The following is a 19,661-nucleotide window of genomic DNA, read 5'->3' on the forward strand; positions in this document are numbered from 1 at the left end:
ATTTTGAAGTTAATATCAAAATGAAAAATATACTTTTTCAAACATTATCCTATTTGTTCGACTCATTTGCAATGATTGATGACTTTTTCTTAACTATTTGATCATTTAATCGTAAGACTAAATCAACTTTTGTTGGCTTTTATGCATGCATTCTATCTTTTGTACAGCTAAATATTTCTTAACTAAGCTTTGATTAAGATTTAAGAATTAAGATGTTTTATATACATGTCAATTATCAACGTTTGACAAGATAAATTGTTTGGTAATGATTTTGAATCAAGTTACTTTTATTAATATTTTGTTGCATTTCAATTATTTCTTAAGCTTTATGTTTAATTAATCGTTATATTTAAAGCGTTAGCTTTAAATGCCTAACAGTTGTCTTGTTGAAGCATTGACATTTTTAAGATTTGCTCACCAATTCGCACTCAAACCAACATGTTCATTACCAATTTCAGTAACATGCAGCTGAATGATTAATTTTGTGTTTTCAATTCCAACAGCAATTGTTTTGTTGTCGCTTTTTTTTCTTACAATCCATGAATAATGTACTACACAATCATCGCCGCAGTGAACAACCAATCTAACATGGTCCGAAACAGGGTGCTTACCATTCCCGGCCAGCCCACGCAACTCAAGGAAGGCGCGTGTTTATCCTGCGGCCAAAATGCCACCCCGCACACTCTGTCACTCTCTCTCTCTCTCTCTCTCTCTCTCTCTCTCTCTCTCTCTCTCTCTCTCTCTCTCTAATCTACTCCGATCCACCAATTTATGACATCGTTAATCATGTCGTACCGGCAAAACACCGTACCAACCCGACGACGACCCTCCCCGGGTGAAAATAACAGCAAAGTAACGAGCAGAGAGGCAAATGAAACAAAATTTGTTTTTATTTTATTTTTGCCAACGCGCACCATTTGCCAAAAACAGACAACGGTCACATACACACACACGCACGCACACACGGTTCACTTTCGCTTTCCGTGTCCGACGGGTCCGTCGTCCCTTCTGTCCGCACGGCACCAGGCGAGGCGTCAATGCTTTCACATTTCCTGCCCCGGTGCGCAAGTATCGTTGGCGCGGCTCGTTAAAAAAGCTTGCCCCCTTGTTGCTCTTACCACCTCCTCTTCGAGGGATGTCTTCTCCCTGAAGATGTCAACCATAGATGGAGCGAAGGTGAGATGGACCCACACACACACACGTACACACCGTCCGAAAGGCAGTAAAAGTAAAGCTAAAACCCAACACGTTAAAAGCACAAACGATGGGCAAGGCGGGGAGGTGTACCGAATCGCCCGGGGGGCGAATGTGTGAGCGGGGTGAGATGTCTAAAATTAAAATACGTCAATCAGGCTTAACGAAGGTATGCGCGTCGCGGTGATCACATACTGCCGAAAATCGTAATGCTGCTCTCTCGCGCGCGAACACGATGTGCCAAATGGTGTTTAAGTTATGGTTTTACACACACACACACGCATATATAATGGCTATGTGTGAGCGTGTAGCTTTAGTAGGGGATTGTAAATCGCTGGACCAAAATATGTCATGCTGCGTGGCGCACCGCATGCATGTAAGCATAAGTGCGCAAAAGCACATTGTAGTACACGTTCTGTCGACCGGTCGAAACACAAGCGCTTTAACAAATGGGCTTTTTGCGCAGAAAACAATTAAGAATTCAAAAACGGGACAGTGTGACGCTGCGCACACAACGCAGGTGGTCCAAGTGTCGAGAGCGCCGGTCATGCCAGCTGGACAGCAAATGGGCTTTGAGCTATTTGCTTACTGACAATTGAAACAGCGTGACAGTGCCGGTGAGCTTGTTGCAAAACGAATGAATAATTGCATACAATGGTTGGTTGCTGCGTTTCGATGCTAAATGCTTAAATGTATAAGTGACAAATTCTATTGTATGATTCTATAGTATTTTATGTCAATAGATAATGCAAAATATTGTCTTGAGTCTAACAGTTTCTACAAGAGCTTAGAAAGCGCTCTAACTTTCAGTTTAAGTAAAAATCAATGTATTGGAAGTCTTAAAATCAATCACAAACACACATAAATCCACCATAACAAAGCAACGAAAATTTCTTTGTTTCATTTGGTTTTCGGTGTTTTGACAACCGCTGACAGGATAGAATGTAAACAAAGAAACCGCCCATTAATCATCAAGATTACTACAAACCACCAAGCGCCTCCACCCTGTCCGCTAAATTCTATTTGAAAAAAAAGACCCCCGATAAACGTCAGCCCTTGCCCCTGTCACTAACTGTGCTGAGTGATTGTTTTGCATCTCATACTTTATGTTGCTTATGCTGCAACTTCTGCATATACTTTACTCTCGAGCGTTCAATTCAAGGTCTTGCTGGTGGCGTTTCTTTGGCAAAAACCCACCCCAAAAGAACTACCCCTTCTCCAGGTGAATAGCAACAGAGAGTGGTAGGGTACATTTGTGCTTGCATGCAAGCATGCATGCATACGATCGTCGATCATGCGCCAGGCTCACGTGCACCCACAGAACGTACCGAGCGGGTTAGAGACAGCCTAAGCGGTCAGACCAAACAAAAACCCCCCCGAATGGCAACTTTCAACCACGCTTAGAAGCGTGGAGGGCAAGAGAAAATCAAGCTCCCTCCATTCTCAGCAATCAAGGCCAGCGGCCGGTTTCATTGCGATACGCGATGGATGTGTGTGCAGCAGCAGCAGCGCAGTGCATGTGCCCTTTCTCAAATGCACTTTTCTGTGTGCAGTTTCTGCCAGTGCGGAGGTCACGGAACGGCTGGCTGGCTGTACCTTTGGGCTTGCATACGGCCACCCCGAAAACCTTAGGACCAAGGGGTGGCACAACGGCTGCACCACCGCCAAGTAGTGTCATTCTTCAAACGGCGCGTTTTTCGTTGCTGCAAAAAGATCTTTCCAATTGTCCTTAACAATGGACGAGCAGTGAGGCATGCTGTGGCGCACGAACAGGCGACAACCGTTAACCTTCGTACGCAAATTTTCTACCCATGGCGTGAACACGCGGGGTGGGTTTTTTTGTTTTGTTTCATCCGTACAACGTGCACAAGACACGAACCCTTCAAGCGTCCAAGAGCGCTTTTATGCGTTTTTTTTTTCCTTCTTCTCTCCATTATAAACCATCAACCACCCCGATGCTAATCGAATTCAAGCGCGATCGTTTGGCAAACGGTCGTCACCAAACACGGGTAGCACACGCTCCTCCACCGGTCGTCGTCTTGTCACCACCTCCCTCAACATACCGTACGATCGAGCTGCAATTGCCTCCTGCAACCTGCCCATTTGTAGACACACACACACAGAGCGAGATACTGTCCATACCGGTGTAGGTTGGTGGCTTGGTTTTCGGTTGTTGTTGTTGTTGTTTTGCTTCTTCTTCTTCTTCTTCTTCTCCCTCCATCTATCGAGCTCTTGAGCTAAGGCAGTGTGTTTCTTGCGCAACGCAACCTTGGTCACACATGAAAAGTTGACTTAGTAGCCGATCGTGCGCTGATGGATTGACTAGCCGTGGTACTAGCAGCCTGCCTCCCTCCTCCCTGAGCTCCCCCATACATGTGAGCTGTGGGTTAGTTGGTGGGGCTTTTTTCTGTTTGTCACTCTTGCCACGGATTGCAGTTGTATCCCTTTCCTACCCGCCCGTACTTCCATTGCATTGCAAGGGCTACCACTTTCCATCGACGACAAAACGGCTGCAAAAACCCCTTGCCGTCAACGGTGCCGTTTTGTTCGGTGCAGTTGGTGCGAGGAAAATCATTTCCCTTCCCTCCGATCGATTTCTCCGATGTCCCGGCGCTGTCCACTGCTTCCGGTGAATGCCGGTGGACGAATCCGTCCATCGAGCTATTGAATCGAAATTCGCCACACCACGGCACGGTAGCGATTTGCTGCCCAGTTTGCCGTGCTGCTGCAGTCGCGCTGCACTCTACACACTCTACACAGATTAATGGCAACGGTGACATCGTTACGCCCGATGACAAGGCTAACCACGGTGGTGGTGTTTTCCTTGCAATTATGCACACAATGTTTGCGCATTCATGTTTGAGGGCTTCTTGTGCTAATAGAGTTGTTTTTTGTGAGCTTCTAAGGCTTGATGGGGATGAAACTCGCATGCGAGCAGCTTTTAAAAGGTCATATTTATTCTAGATACGATACGATCAACAAACTAATTAATTTTTTACTTATGATGATTGAACATTTTAACCGAAGGCAGCTACGAAATGTCATCTTTGTCATAATAAGTAATATGTATGACGTCATAAGCACTGAGATTTTAGGAAAAACGTTTACTGTTTTGGTTTTGTTTTTGAAATTGAAGTTGATGATTTAAACTCACAAACTGATCTCATCAATAAACATATTTAGGTTACGACGCTAAATCATCCGTTTGCTCCGAAGCGCCCCACCATCAGCGCACAAGTGCAGCACACGTGGAGTCGGCCCTGGTAGTCCGACACTTGCAACAAAGATGCTGTCGCATATAAAAAAGGGCGCAAACAAATAAATAAATCACTTTCACTACCGCCCCAACACCATCCGAACCCTTTGGCAGGAGTGGCACTTTACGCGAACAACAACATTAGCCCAGTGACGAAGAGCGAGAGAGAGACGCACAGAGGGACACGCCTTGCTTCCGACTCTTTGGCGTGGCGTGGTGAATAAAAAGTGCATTTCAAGATACCACCTGACCGCCCCACGCGTCTTCCCCTTTCGATTTCGATTCCGCACTGCACTGGGTACGCACTGTGGGTCGTGCTAAGAGTGTAATGAAGCCATTCGTGCGCGTGCTTGGCTCGACTTTTAATTGGCTTTTGTAACACGTGTTATATCATCCAGCTCCAGTTTCGCGCCCGCTCATAACGCGCCATATGTTTGTGTTATGATTTGTGTTTTATACGCAGCGCACCACATACACACAATACCAAACACTAAGAGGCGGAGGAAACGGAACGGTTAGGACGGCATGGAGCAGCATAAGGGGTGGAAAAAGGGAAAAGTGCCCTACAGCGTGCCATTGGAAAAGCCCCCTTTCTGTAAAGAAAGCCAGCCAAAGCGCTGGGAGCGCAGCGCGACTGTCGGTTGATGATGCTCGCATGAAAAGTGTGTGCGCTTCATTTGCACCGTTCGACGCGCCTTTGTGCGACACTGCACCATCAAGTGCAATCACTGCGTCTGTGGAGTGTAGTACGCGCTAAAGTTACTCCATTTGCACCTTGTTATCTAGCATTGTTGTGGCTGACTGACTGACTGGAATGGATGTTTGAGTAGTGTGGATTTAAAGGCGTTGGGATTGTGTTCCCCTTCATCAAATCGCTTTCAAAAAACAATAGTAAATAGTGACTTCACGCTGAAGATACAATCAGCTATCGATTAATGTGTTTTGCACCAGTCAGTCAGTGTATATGTATCGTCATACTACCACAAAAGCACTTCCATCACATCATCCAGCGGCAACATTCTCCCGCTTGAATCGATTTCGGAAAGCAGCTGTCAAATTTTGACACATTTCATCTCAAACTGACTGTCAGGCTTCGCCTCTCGCCCCCCAAAAATTTGGCCCCTGGAGTGGTGGAATTCGTAAATAATTTGCATACCACCTTTATTCGCGTTCCACACTCCCCCCCTCCCCCCTTTTGGGGTGGTACTCAAGGATAACTGGGATGAGATATGTTTCTGTGCCTGCGCTTGACTGAACCCCGTGCCCGTAGTGGAGAACGACATTCTTTCACCACCAAAGAAGGGACTGGGTCTTTGGGGCGCAATCAGATGCAATAAATAGTCGCATTTCCTGTAGCGCGGTGCAATCGAACCGATGGCATGGCATTTGTTTATGTGTGCGTAAAGGTAGTGCGCAAACGATGGGCACTGTATGGTAATTCGCTTCCAGGAAATTTGGCAACTTTTGTACGTAAAAGGATTGGAATCATGGAGTTGAGTTTGTGTGTGTGTGTGTGCTTGAATCGCATTTATTGTTCCTTTCAAAAGGTCAGCGGTTGCGCAAATTTCATCGGAAAGGCACATGAATGATGATAACATATGGTCAGTATGTTGCTGAACACAATGTGTGATATTTTACTTTGGGGATTTGTCACGGTTTATATCGTTTATCCCTAGCTGTTTTTACTTTTTCTTTGAAACTTTCAAGATTTGTAGCTTTTTTAAATATATTATTATTGTTTCGATTATATGCCTCTTTTTTCTTCAGAATTAAATTGTTTCTTACTGTTCTTCAGAACTGTTAAAAAATGTATCTAAAGTTTATTTTAATCTTCAAATACTCTTTTAAGTAAATTGGGAAAGAAAAGTAATATACTATGATCTCTCTGCATTAAAAACTATTCTAATTAAATATTTGTATTATTATTATTAAAACATGATAATAAAAGTATAATAATATTAATAATAATTATTATTATTATTAATTTATTTAATTATTATTATTATTATTATTATTATTCTTATTATTATTATTATTATTATTATTATTATTATTATTATTATTATTATTATTATTATTATTATTATTATTATTATCATTATTATTATTATCAGTATTATTATTAGTATTATTAGTATTATTATTATTATTATTATTATTATTATTATTATTATTATTATTATTATTATTATTATTATTATTATTATTATTATTATTATTATTATTATTATTATTATTATTATTATTATTATTATTATTATTATTATTATTATTATTTTATTACTATTATTGTTATTATTATTATTATTATTATTATTATTATTATTATTATTATTATTATTATTATTATTATTATTATTATAATTATAACAATAATAATAACAATAAAAATAATAAAATAATAAAATAATAATAATGACAATTATGATAAAAAATAATAAAACATAACTAATAATGATAATAATAACAACAATAAACATAATAATAATAGTAAAACAAATAAACTACATTCTTGTTAGCACTCACAAACGTCCTTACAACTCCTTTCTACATCACGAGCAACAACGTCACCGTACCTTCTGCTTTGCTTCCTTACCTCTCTTTCCTTCTGTTGCAAACTGCGAATCGAATTACGTTGGCACGTGATTGTTCGTGATTCCTTCGCCAGCGTCCAAGCCGCACCAAGCACGGGTTGTAAGGGAGCGTTTGCAAAGCTTTCAATGGTGCAGCATTTGAAATTAATTCCCTCATTGGTTGCTGTAAGCCCATTCCCATTCTCAAAACAACAGCTTCAAGGCGGGCGTGGAAGGTGGGTACCGGAGGTTCTATGGCGACAGCCGATATATAGCTGACGTCGTGAAGCGTGCGCCCCGTCTCTCAACTTCCCAGCAAAAAAAAAATAATACACACAGCACGAAGCACACACACACACAGCGTCACCATTACGGTTTCAATCGATTCGATGACGATGCTTCCACCCCATCGGAGCAACGCGCCCGCACACACTCACACACATTCAGAGTCATAAAAACACTACCACCATCACGACAGCAACTCCCCCCCTGGGAGGGGTGAGTGCGAGAGCGAAACGCGAAAAAGAACGAAGATGCATACCGCGTTTCGCTTCGTAAGTGGGTCATCGTCAAGCTGGGTCAATGCACTTACAGTCGCAGACATATGGTGTTGAATAGAACGTTTTGTTTTTTACTTTCTTTTATGAACAATTTTATCAAAACCATTTAAACATTTGTGTTTGTAACTTTATGATATATTGTAAATATTATTTATTGTTTAAAAAAGTTTGATTAGGTTTTTTTGTGCAATTTAAATAAATACTACAGCCTTTTTCAATTTTACGTTACTTTTTAAATTACATGAAAATGTAATAATTATATCACTTTAAATATCTTTTTTAATTCATTGTTATTTCCAAATCTTTAAAACATTCACAATATTAAACATTTTACATAAAAATATTCCACAACGCATCACAACTTTCGAGAACGACTGTAGGTGCGAATGAACCCGCTGCTCGATGTTGTTCTTTTCTCCCGCTCACACAACACGCGCTCCCCTGTCCCGTCTCACTCGCACGCCCAGCAAGAACGGCTCACCGCATGAGAGTGCAACGTCTTCGGCATGTTCTTCGCCAGTAGCAATCGCGGCTCTCTCTTTCTCTGGTTAACGAGAAGCAACGCAACATTCTATGTTTATGCTGCGAGCATACTTCTCCCGCGATGTAGCGCTGCTTTCTCAGCTGCTTCCCCCAAGTGCTGTGTGCTCTTTCCTGCACATCTCTCAATTTATCATGTGGCAACGCTCCAAACGGCCGTTTAATGTGAGCAATCCGTTAGAATAGAGAAGCACGCAAATGCGTATCGTGGACGTAAAAACAAGGGAGAAGCATAGAAAATTTTCCCTATCAAACGTTTGCTTAAACCTACGATAAGAATGCAAGAAACTTAGCCATTATTTCTCCCCTATCAGATCCATTAGTGATGCAATCGATCCCACCAAATGAAATCGCGTTGACCTTACAGAACGTATTCTGTTTGCATCACAGCAATCTGCACGTAATTAACGGCCCAAAGCGATCTAATACCCCTCAAAGCCACCTCGTATTGTCTTCCGCAAAAAAGAGCGAACCACTAATCGAGCGCAAAAATCGAATCTAAGCTTAACCTAATGATTATTGCGGCGGCGGCAATGGCTCTATGTGCGGCTTGCGTGTAGCTTCGCCACGTTACGGGTGATCGATCGACGACGGCCGCGGTGCAATCGAACGATCATCACGCTAAATCGTGAGTTTCGACAAAATCATACACCGCTCCACCGGCAGAGGCATCCGGCATCGGACGATCGGGCAGAAGACGGCCACTCGACGGACGAAAAAGTGTGGGAAAAAGGAAATTGTCGTTGTCGTGCGTGGTTGCGTGGCACATCTTTGGCGAAGGCAACCTATTGCGTCCGCCGGCTAGCAAGGGGTGTAGAAAAAAATCTAACACACGAACACACACACATAAGGTGAGCTGTATTGCGTAATGGTCGCAATAGATGGTCAGCGGGCGCGATCGGCGAAGGTACACATTCCTTGCGTAGGAAGAATTAGCTTTTTTTGCTCTACAGAATACCATCGTTGGTCGTAGATCACACGCAGTACATCTTTCTTAGCTTGTGTTAAAGAATCATGTAATGATCAAAATAGGACAAGCAGTGATGAAAATGGGAATTTACAAACACAGTATTTGCTGCATGAAATTTAATAAACAAATGAAGCAATTAATTCAAGAATAAAGTGCTAAAACCGCGGCTCATTGCGCAAAGTTTACCAAACGCCTGCTTAATTAATTTGAATAAAATCCTCTCTTTCATCCCGACACACACTCACACACTTACCTTCCCTTTTCCATCTTCCCCCATTGTACCGCATCGTATCGTGGTTTTTTTCTGCATCTTTAGCACACAATAAAACACGCTACTAACCACCATCGAGACATCTAATCGACAGCTAACCATCAAAATGGCCCCCCGGTCATCGCCATCATGACTCGTGCGGTTGGGCGACGGCAGCCGAGGCAAAGGGTCTCGCGATGGGAAACTAAATTGATACTAATTATCCGTTTTCTAGCCATGCTGCTGGCCCCAAACCACGACTGCATGCTGCGGCCGCTGCTATGTTGTTGTTGCTTGTTTTCGCACCATTGCGTAACGCAGACCCTGTGCAGTGTGCCTGCAAGTATGCGATGCAAGTTTCTAAAGTTGTCTAAATGGTGGGTGCCCTCAGACCCCCGGTGCGACCCCACTACTACCCCGGTGCAAGAACGTAGAAGTCATAAAGGGTAAGGGTTGTGCGAGAGAAGCTAGAACTTCTCTTATGGTGCGGTTGTTTGCTGTTTTTGCAACTTCTAATCAGCCAGCAGCTGTAGCGGTGGATTCTATAGGGGCGCTACATGGGTACGGTGTACCGCAACACCTTGAACTACAAAAGTGTCAATGTACCGGTGGAACACGCGCTATGGAAAGCGTGCCTAGTCTGTTCTAGCCGGCCCCTATGGTCGTACTACCCAACCCTCCCCAGCCCCAATGATTCCGGTGCATCACGATGCACGCAACAAGCCTTCGAGCAGTGTCCTTGGGCGGTTGTGTGCGGTTGTCAGGGGCCGGTGGCTAGAAAATTATGAGTATATGATAAAATTGAACGCCGCTTGTAATTGGCATGGCGAAAATGAAGTTCGCTTTTATCCCGCCCACCCGGAGGGTGGTGGTTCGCGACAAGATAAAAAAGTGCTTAGCTGAGTTGTTAATGGATTTATAAATGCAATAAAGCAAGCTAGCGAAAAGATAAATATTAAGGTTAATTTAAAAATGATTGATTGCTCAAACCACCAGCCTAAACTTTGATGCACACAGATGTGTGACGCTAAAAGCTTGTGAAATCATTTTTTAACCTGTCTTTTGAATAGTTTTAACAATCAATTGATTGCTTCTTGAATGAGCAACATACACCTCAGCATGTATTCCTTCCTAGTACGCTCTTGGCAGTAGTTGAAAACAAGAAGCAGTTCAGAGTATAGTTCTATTTACTTGAGTTTGTAACATATTTTGAAAGAGTCGGTATTGAAGTAGAAATCAAACAATTGTAGCATTCATAAAATATAATAAAAAAGTAAAGAAAAAAATGAAGCAAAAAAGTTGTTACTAATGTGCGAAATACAACGATCGGTTTAGAATCATTGAGATGAAAAATTGAAGCCTACAAAAATTTTGGAAAAAATGCTTATTACATCAAGAACAATACGATGAATACGATGAAACAAGAATTACAATTTTTAGGCAATCGACTAATTACGAATAATTTAAATATATTTTTTTGGAGTCTATAAATCATGCATGTATGTATTGCAATTAACTTATCTCCTTTCACAGATATCTTTTGAAAAAAAACTTCATGAAACTACTCTCGACGTTGCAATGTTTTATTAGATTTTAGTTCAAAATGCATAATAAAAAATGTAAAAATTCATCCTAAACAGTGATTTTGAACAAAAACAATCCCAATTTATTTGCTATCTGCTAACAAAGATCCTCCGCATTGCAATCGAGCGCGTTCTATGCAACCTCCATGATCGCTTGCCTGCAGCGGGAGAAATTCAATACCGAGCGACAGATCGTCAAGAACGACCTTCAAGCAAGTGCACTCGCCCAATGTCACGAACCGCCTCGTTGCCCCGTTGTCACTGAGCAAACTAAAGAAAATAGCATTAACTACCCACCCGCCAGAGTGCAACCGACCGAAATATGCTACAAATTGGAAACTTTGTTCTTAACTGCAACAGTCTGCTTGCCCGCAGTTTTCCCTTTTTTGTGTGTGTTTCCACGGATGCACGTACGCGTGCATGCTCGCTGGTATGTTCTTTAATATCCGTTTTATGTTTCTTTTTTGGGTTTTGTTTGCGCACGTGCATTGCCGACGATTTCACTTGGCCGGAGTCGTCGATTGGAGGCGTCAGAGGAGACACCAAACAAAAAAACAGCCAATTCTTTGCTTTACTACACGTTTTCTCTTCATCCCTTCATACACACTCGCCGCCCCCACGCCACGAGTGCGTTTCCGTTCTGTAGGTACGGTTTTCGCTGGCTCGTTCGATCTGACCATGAAATGCTTCCTATCCTTGAGCAAACAGCTGGGCCGGCTAGATGCCGAAGGGTGTGCCGAACTGCATCGCACACCAGCCTTGCACCGTTGTGGTGGTGTCGGTGGCCGAACAGATCAAAGGGCTATCAAAGGGTGAAGTTTCACTTTCGAGGACACCAGCTCAAGCGTGACCAGTATTGACCTCTATTTTAACAGAACTTTTGGTACGCTGGTTCACGCTGGCGGTATGATATCAACCTATATGAACTTACGCGTGGCTGTTCCGCAATGCCGCGTTACCGCACCATTAAGCTCCCGAGGCTCTTTGAGCCAACGCTCGACAACTTTCGGTGATTTATTGCACGTTTGCCGCGTATCGTCAATAAATTTCATTATTAAGATTTACATTCCAACCTCTCGCTGTACGGTAGCACGTGAAAATGCATACAATTAGCCTACTTCCGCGGGGAACTAGCGCGGTCGTTCAATCGGCTTCTTACCGGCGCATGCTATGTGGAAGAATGCCTACACAAGATGGGGTAGCAAACGCTACCCTGAATTGGTTTTTGTCACGCGAAAGATTCTTTTTACGGGTGGTACTGGGGACGATAGAACGATGGGAGATATTTTAATGCGTCCTTATCGGATACGTGTGCCAAGGGATGGGAACTCATAAAAATACGCAACCCAGGTCCCCTCTTTTATAAGTTTTTGTAAGTCATTTTTAACACTAAACAAAACCATTTTTCGAGTTACGATACTTGACAAATCACTTTTGTGGCCACTTATCAATTGTCTTACATAAGAGCGGCTTGTGTTTGTAATCAATGAAGGGCTGTCTATGTTCAGACCACTCAACCCGGGTTAAACCTTTGGAAAGAAAGAGCTGAAACAGCTGTCGAAAAAACAAAACAGTCACCTCTCCACCGCCAAAAACAATCAAAAGTGAAAGTGAAACACAGGGCTGTCACAAACCAAAATTCATAACCGTAGTGGGAAAGCATACGAAAACCCACTGTACCATGGGGTGTTGAACAATTTCCCTCCATAATTCCCTTTCGTCGTCAAAGCGGACCACAACGGAGGACATTTCGAGTGTGTCTTGCTTGCGCTGTTTTTTTCCTTCCTTCCTTCCTTCCATTCTTCCCACAAGACAGCTTGACGCTTTTATCTAAATTAAATCATTGTATCCGAAATCCGGTGCGTCGCAAACACGAGGTTTGAGTGATGTGCTCTTGCCCGGCAGGAACCCCATGGTTGATCCTTTGCCTCCCAGGCTAACGCAGTAACCGAGGAAGGCAGTCGATTAATTACGGACGATTTATTGGGAAGCAAGGCTTAGCGTGCGTGTGTGTGTGTGTGTGGGAGGGGGACTGGGAATGTATTTTTCCATGTTCCATGGGGATACCCGTTGGCGAGATGGGGCGGAGAGAACCAAACGTGTCGCCCGAGCAACGACGGTTGCTACTGGAAACAGTTTATTTTGGGATGGTTTTGTGTCTGAATGGGTGTATGTTTTTTTTCTTTTCTCTTTCCTTCGATTTGGATTTTGGCTTGTCTCGACGAACGCTTGCTTGTTCTGCCTGTCGTTTCGAAAGCCAATTTCACCCGGCATGCCATCAATCATGCGGTGCTGCAGCCGCACCTCGGACTGCATTTCTTTTATGGCTTATTTATGTGTTCTCTCGTACAGAGAATCTATATTTTATAATCCCTTTAAACTTAGAGTAACTTGTCGATATTATTTTACACTCGTTCATTAAACATAAACACATTCGTGTTTTAGAATTCAAACGTACTTTAAGTTTAGTTGTAAACACTGCTTTCAGATTGTGATTATAGACCTTAGGCATTGATGTATTTAAATATTTTTTTTATTCAGTAAGAGCGTATTTAAATACTTTGTAAGCATTTAATTTCACACTGGCAATGATTTCTGTTTGATCAACATTTATTTTAAACCAAATTATTTCAACTCCCCGTATCGTCTTCATTGAACTGCTTCATTGCTCGTGCGCCCAGCAGACACAGCTCCATCGGTCGATGTTGTCGCACCAAAGTCTGGCGTAGAATGAGCTGAGTGCCTCAATACCCTACACGCGTCACTCACACACTCACGCCACTCACCTTCCCCTTATCAGTTTGCTGAGCGCGCGCGCAGGTGTCTCCGCTCGCGAGTTCCCGACCACCCATCCTCTCGAACGGTCGAACGGAGTGAGTGCCATCGCGTGCCATCGCTTACGCTCACAGCTGACCGAAAGGGGTCAACGACCGACCGCGTGACAAAGATAACAATATAATTATTATCAAACAAATTTTTTCTGCCCCTCTCTCGCACACACACACACGCGCGCGTACACACCGCCCAAGACCCAGTGGGACTCGAGAGCGCGCGCGCGCGCTTCTTTTCCTGTTCTATCCGTTCATTTGCCCTCCCGTTGCGTTCGTAACACACACTCACACACTCCCCTTTACCCTCCCCCTTTACAGTGTGTAAACTGGTCCGTTCTTTTCGGGTGCGCGTAACGCTCGCCGGCAAGCGCAAACGGCCAGTTCGGTTGGCGTGTACATGTGTGTGTGTGGTTACGGGATGGTTTGCGTACGTACGCGACCACAAACGCCATGTGTGCGCGTACGCGTGTGTATTTTGGTTTTCTTCCGCCCGCGTCAAAACGAATCTCGTTAGAGACGTGACCGTGTGTCCCAACCGGGGGAGGGAAATGTCAGTTTGAAGATGAATCCGCCAAAAGTCGCGCACCTCCACAGACGCAACATGTACGCGCGTCAGGCTGGGGTTGCTGACGCACTTTTTTGTACGATTTTTCTGTTTCCTCCATCCTACCCGCCGGACAGAACGTCCATCGAAACATCCGTCCAAAGATGCGCGCACTCATCGCTCGCGTCCCCTAGGCAGGTGATACACGAACACACAGACAGGTTCCTCGCGTCGAAATCAATCCAAAAGTTTAAAAGAACGAACAAAAAAACCTCCCCCAAAAGTTGAAAAACCCCACACCCAACCGATACGGAGAAGATGGAGGGTGGTAGTTGCTGGCTGGGTGGTGGGATGGTGGGTATTATTCAAAGGTGGCTCTCCCCATACACGATAGCGCATGCACACGCTCGAAGGGTTTGATTTGGACGTGTTTACTTATCCTGTTGCTTCCGCGGGCAGCGATTTTTCTCGCCAACCGCAGCAAAATGCCTCCTCCTCCCCCTCCTCTTCGTCCATTCCCCTCATCCCCCCCCTCTCCACACACTGTGGTTCTTCCGCTTCCCGCTTCAACCCTCCTCCACCGTCGGGCCTTTCTTGGGCGTTCAGCACTCGCAAAGTCAAAGTCGAAAGGCCCGTTGTCTTATCAGGCAACAGTCTCGTTGCCCGTGCGGTGGGTGCTACGGGTACATCGACTTTTACTTAACCCCACTCAGACGCCTGCCCGTTTCGTTCTATCTCCCTTCTCGCAATCGCCATCCCTTTCCCTCACACCAACAGCGCTGGTTGATACCAACCAGAAGGGGGAGAAAAACGCATTCTGATCCATGCTTGTACCTCTCATGAAAGGCAATCACGTTTTTAAGTGCGAAACAACTTTATTACCTTCTGCTTCCAAAATGTATGTCCAAGGACTTGGTTGTCGGCAGTCATTCCATTTTAACGATTGGACAACTGGACAACTGGAAAGCAGTAAACGGATGTATGTGTGCAATTACTTCAACGAGTCAAAGATACGTTTTGGCATTTCCACAAAAATCAAGTCAACTTGGTCAATAAAATCTACAATAGACCATGCAAACAAACAATAATTTAAAATACCGTAATTTATCTTTTAAAATGGGCACTCTTGTATAACAACCTTAATGATTTCTTCAGTATTTTAGGGAAAAAAATCCTTTAATTTCATAAAATTAAAAATAACTTTGTCCACGTTGCCAATTTGATTCAGACCCCATTTTTATTCGTGCATCTTGTACAAGCATTTGCATGACAGTCAGTTTACTTGCAGATTCTGTTGGTATTTTCTGAGCTTTATTTTTTTACCTCATACTTAAGTGGTTCCTTTTTATGAACTTGAATCATCAATTTAAAGAGGCAGTGAGATCAATTGTTTCCTCAGTTTTCAAACCTCTTTCATTCTTCTTACGAATTTCCTTGATAACAATCCTTGCTTTTAAGCATATGGCGCTTATGATTAATCGGTAAACAACAATCATTGATATCAAATGAATCGAAAAGTATTTAACACAAACATGTTTGTAAAACATCGTTTTTAGTCATAACATAATTTAAAAAAAAACGTTACAAGGATGTAAAAGTAAAGGCTACATGTATAGTAATTATGCTACTAATTAATATATTCTAATTTTATAATTGCTAGTCCATTCTGAGATCATTGAATGTGTCTTTCGGTTTTAAGTACGGTTGATTAAAGAAAACTGTTTGCTTTATTTTTGTTCAAAAGGATCAATTGTCATGCTTATTACTTGTTTATAGTGTGAAATATTTCATAATATTACACAATTCATTAAAATACTCAACAAACTTGCCTCGCACCATTCTTAAATTATAAAATTTCTCATTTTTTATCATAACATCTTACATTGCTCCCAAACAATGTTTCCAACATAATTGTTTGGGTCAATAATTGAACATTAAACTTGATTGTTTGTTTGTTTCAACAAGTTTCTAATAAAATTTATCATTTTTATTCTTCTTCCAGGTATGATGATGTCACGATGTACATCTAGCTGTAAGTCTTCATTGATTTTAAAAGCGTAAGCGTTTCATGTTCAATGTATGAACGGTATGTACCAGAAATCCGGAGCGTCTGAGCAAGATTTCACCGGGAAACCCATCCCATTCCTGCATTTAGCCTCCCTCAAACATTAATTATAAAGCAACAACGCGTGCTGAGATTTAGTCAAGCTTTGACACTCAACTGTGTTTTAAAAATGTAACAAAATCCTGCGGGAATTCGCTCAAACCGTCATGTTCGTCCACAGTCCCGCCGACGACGTGTGTACTTTTGCGTCGCCGGCCCCAGCAAGAAGTGCGAAATATTTTAGCCATCTTCCGCCGGAGGACAATGACCGCAAGCCACCACACGGTGTGTGTGTATGTGGTGACGGTGTGTGCTTGCAGTTGAGCTCTCGCGTACCACGGCACAAGCGTTCGATTTCCACCAGGGCAAAATACGACAATTTCGCTCGATAGACTCATTTCAAAGGGCTTTTGCATCATTTGCAGAGGGTTCAGTTTGTCCCACCCTCCCCCCCCACTAGTTGCCCTTAAAAAGCCAACCCGCCCAGGACAAATCAAGTTCACGGTTCTCCCGATGGTTGCGATTTGAATCGGGGAATGGGAACAGAAGGAAGCGAGCGGATTGCGGAATCGGTATGGCAACCGAATGGCGTTCCACCACAAACACACACACACACACACACACACACACACACCGGGAGATGACATTCCAACCCAGTCAGCTGGTGGGATCGTTGTATCGGGAGATTGTGATGCTTGCTTCCCTTTCGTGTCAAAGAACAGACACACACACACACACACACAGTGGCACACGCAGGGGTGGGTTTCGGGAAGGGATTGGAATTGATACGCAATGTTATTGCCATTACGCCGCAACCACGCGGGTCGACAGCGTTCATTGACAGCGCGTCCACGCACTCATGCGCTCCCACACCTTACACTCACCGGTGAGCTCCTTCGGGATGCTCAGCGCTCTCTCGCTCGCGTGGCGCGTGAGTGTCGCGTAGGCAAAAACGCACGGCCAGTATACCGTTCGCCGGGGACACGGCGACCGGAGAGATCCCATCATCCCGCATTCCGTGCGCTAGTGTGGAGCGGTTCTGTTGAGTTTTTTCCCGGTCGGCGCCCCCCAGTCGTCAGTGCTGCGGCGGCGGAGAAACTTGCGGGATTCGATTCGATTCGCACGAACCACACTGTGTTTTCTGCGTGGAAAGTGTAGTGTGCCCGTGCGTTGTGACACTGCTGTGGTCTGTGGTGCATCAAAGATCAGCGTCCAGCGCGTCCAGAGCGTTCAAGCCTGTGTGCGATTTAGTGACACGATCGTGTGATCAGCGACGGCAAAAGAAGCAAAGAAAGAGAGAGAGAGGGAGAGAGAGCTCGAAAGTGTGGAAGCAAAAAAAGAAGCTCTGTGTGTGTGTGTTTGTGTGGGAGAGAAATGTTCGGCACCGATCCTCACGGGATCGTGATTTTTTGCGCCCTCGTGCAGTGGTGTCGACGGTTTGGCGAATGATATTTCTGTAAAGTGGTGTGGCTTTTTGTTGTTGTTGTTGTTCTTATTGCCCACGAAAGAGTGATACGCAAGCAAGCAAAGAAGAAAGCGGAGAATTTAACGCCACGACGTGTGTTAGTGCTGTTATTGTTGCTACCCCTGGGGGAGGGCGGCTTCCCTTCCCCGACATTTCGGTTGCATTCGGCGTGTGACCGCCTCTCGTCCGTGCAGATCGAGATCGCGCGAGTTCAATTCTCTGCCCTGAGGCAGATTGTGCGTGTGTGTGATTCTGTGCGTTTTTTTTTTCATTCCGTTCGGTTTATGGTTCGCGCTTCGCCGTCGTCTACAAATGCGTGTGTCACCACACCCGAGAATGAAACGTGTCGTTCTACGTTTGTATTGAAAATTTTGCATTCACATGCTTTTCCATTGCTTTTTTGTTTTCCCCAATTTCCAACAATCACTACAATGCACACCAATGCTGGGTGGTCAAAGTTGTTGAGCAAAAAGGCAGTAAAGATTTGCGATACGCAAGCGAGGAACAGGTGCAACACCCGGGGGAGAGCGAGAGGGAGAGAGAGTGGAACGGTGGCTGATGCACTTTTGTCAATTGCATTTCAATGCAATTCCCCTTTTTTGAAACTCCTATCAGTGCATGTGCGTGTTGTGTGTCTGTGCGTGTGAGTGTGTGTAGGTTGTGTGGTTGTGTGCGTGTGTAGTGTGTGTGTGTGTATTTTAAAATCTATTTTTTACACCTTGAAATGATGGTGTTGTCTGTTCCAATGCATCAATTCTTTTGTTTTACTTGTCACCGGATGGTCGAATGCGCGTTTTCGTTTGTGTTCGTGTGTGTGTGTATGTATTTGTTCCCGGTAATGCCAATGGATATGATACGCGGCAAACCGATGATGACCGACGCAAAATAATGCCCCGTTTGCCCAATTTTTCCAGCATATGTGTGAAGCATTTGTTGACGGATGGTTTTTTCCCCCCTATCTCACTCTATTTCCATGCTTCATCCCCATCGTCACACTAGTGTAGGTGTGTGTGTGTGTGTTTGTTTGTTTGCGCGCGAGTGAGCATGGTAGTGAACGTGTGTGTGTATGTGTGTGTGCAGGCCCACTGATTGATGATCGATTACAGCCGAATCACGCTGCAACGTGTGACAAATACGTCAACGCAAAACCATCTCGCCGCCTAATCGGGTGAGCGCGAAAAGGCGGTGTAAATCGTACAGGAACGTGAAGCAAAAGCGAGAGAGAAGAGAGTTGTAATGCAAACAAATTTTTCAATTTTTCTGTGCGCGTGTGTGTGTTTAGTATTTTGAAAGGCGAGGAATAATAGTGCACGCGGAAAATCCATGCACGGAAACGCTCGCCACCCATTCGGGGCGGCGTGATTTGACACTTGAGCCTCCCACGACCCGGCATTACCCGTCTGTATGTGTGCGTGCGTGTGTGTGTGTGTGTTTGTTTGTGGATCCCTTTCTTGTTACATGAAAAATGGATAGGTTCAATGACACGGCCCCTCATGCGGTGTGAGCGAGCAGACGAGCGAGCGAGTGAGTGAGCGAGCACGAGTGAGAGAGAGAGAGAGAACGGAGAACGGTAGTGTGAGATGGGTGCGTGTTTTTTTTTTTCTTTCTCTCTGTGTGCCGTGTGTGTGTGTGTGTGTGTGTGTGTGTGGTATGAATCAGCCTTTGAAATCTTCCTTCCAAGGGTGGCAGAACGAATGAAAGAGAACGAACAGCCCTCCCCGCGCGATTGACCAGCAGGCGGGCTGTGAGTATGAGCGAAAGAGAGAAGAGGCAGCAGAAAGCGTGAGCGAG

At 44.1% G+C, this 19,661-nt stretch overlaps 1 protein-coding gene across 12 annotated transcripts in view; it reads left to right on the forward strand.

Moving 5' to 3' along the window:
• The window catches only part of LOC120954768 (probable nuclear hormone receptor HR3), a 509,904-nt gene that overhangs the window by 455,723 nt on the left and 34,520 nt on the right, over positions 1–19,661 (forward strand). For 3 of the 12 annotated variants that reach the window (XM_040374979.2, XM_040374980.2, XM_040374984.2), the window contains exon 1: positions 17,376–18,229. The exons of 6 other annotated variants lie outside the window; for them this stretch is intronic. The gene's annotated coding sequence lies outside the window, so the exon portion shown is untranslated. Of the gene's footprint in view, positions 1–17,375; positions 18,230–19,661 lie in introns of those variants that run through there. 3 more of the 12 variants (XM_040374978.2, XM_040374985.2, XM_040374981.2) reach the window with 2 other exon arrangements.

The sequence above is a fragment of the Anopheles coluzzii genome, chromosome 3, assembly GCF_943734685.1.
Source record: "Anopheles coluzzii chromosome 3, AcolN3, whole genome shotgun sequence".
Lineage (NCBI taxonomy): Eukaryota > Metazoa > Arthropoda > Insecta > Diptera > Culicidae > Anopheles > Anopheles coluzzii.